Here is a 1823-nt window from a genome sequence, read left to right on the forward strand (position 1 = left end):
CCTTTTTCTTTCTCCTTAGAAAACAAATAGGTGTATAAATTTTAAAAACAAAATAAAATTGGCTATAGAAAGACAAAACAAAAACATCACAGATTGGACCAAGAGCTCAGATTAGACCAAGAGCTCCCATTAGACCAAGAGTATCAACCAGACCAAAAGAGGCTCCCTCAGACACAGATAGCACTTTCACAGAGTGGAGGAAGAGATGGGTAGACACTAATGCAAAATACAGTCAACAACATAAAGACCAATATGGCACCATCAGAACCTAGATGATGATCTGAACATCCCAAAGCAGAAGAAGCAAAAGAAATAGACCTTTAAAAATGACCTTAAGAAGATGATACAGGCTTTTAAAGAGGAAATGAAAAATACCCTTAAAGAATTCGAAAAAAAGACAAATAAAAATTTGAAAGAAATCAATAAATTCCTTAAAGAAAGCCAAGAAAAAGCAATTAAACAGGTGAATGAAACAGTCCAAGTTTTGAAAATTGAAATAGAGGCAATAAAGAGGATACAAACTGAGGGAAGGCTGGAAATGGAAAATCTGAGTAACTGAACAGGAACTACAGATGCAAGCATAACCAACAGAATTCAGGAGATGGAAGAGAGAATCTCTGGTGTTAAAGATACAAAAGAGGAGATAGAGTCATCATTCAAAGAAAACTCTAAAGCCAAAAAAGTCATAACACAAAATGTGCAGGAAATTTGGGACACCATGGAGAGACCAAATCTAAGAATAATAGAGATAGAAGTAGGAGAAGAATACCAACTCAAAGACACAGAAAATATATTAACAAAATCAAAGAAGAAAACTTTCCCAACTAAAAGAAATAAATGCCTATGAAGGTACAAGAAGCTTACAGAACACCAAATAGACTGGATCCCCCCTCCCCAAAAAGGCCCCATCACCACATAATAATCAAACCATTAAACATACAGAATGAAGAAAAAATATTAAGAGCTGCAAAGGAAAAAGGCCAAGTAACATATAAAGGCAAACCCATCAGAATAACACCTGACTTCTCAATGGAGTCCCTGAAAGCCAGAAGGTCCTGGGACAGATGTTTTGCAGACACTAAGAGACCATGGATGCCAACCCAGAGTACTATATCTAGCAAAACTCTCAATCACCATAGATGGAATAAACAAAATATTCCATGATAAAACCAGATTTAAATAATACCTATCTGCAAATCCAGCCCTACAGAAAGCACTAGAAGGAAAAAATCCAACCTAAGGAAGTTAGATACAACCATGAAAATACACACAATAGATAACCCCACACCAACAAATACCAAAGAAGAGAAACACACATTACCAAAAAAAAAATTAACAGCAATTAGCAATCACTGGTCACTAATATTCATTAATATGAATGGTCTAAATTCACCTAGAAAAAGACACAGGCTGACAGAATGGATATAAATACAGGATCTATCCTTCTGCTGCATACAAAAAACACACCTCAACTTTAAAAACAGACACTACCTCAGAGTAAAAGGCTGGAAAAGGAGTTTCCAATCAAATTGACTTAAGAAGCAAGCTGGTGTAGCTATCCTACTATCTAATAAAATAGACTTCAAACTAAAGTCAATTGAAAGAGATTGGGAAGGACATTATATACTTATCACAGGGAAAATCCACCAAGATGAAGTCTCAATTCTGAACATTTATGCCCCAAATACAAGGGCATCCACATTTGTAAAAGAAACATTACTAAAGCTTAAATCGCACATCAAACCCACTAGTAATGGGAGACTTCAACATCCCACTCTCACCACTGGATAGATCTGCCAGACTGAAACATAACAGAGAAATAA

The sequence above is a fragment of the Peromyscus leucopus genome, chromosome 3, assembly GCF_004664715.2.
Source record: "Peromyscus leucopus breed LL Stock chromosome 3, UCI_PerLeu_2.1, whole genome shotgun sequence".
Taxonomy (NCBI): domain Eukaryota; kingdom Metazoa; phylum Chordata; class Mammalia; order Rodentia; family Cricetidae; genus Peromyscus; species Peromyscus leucopus.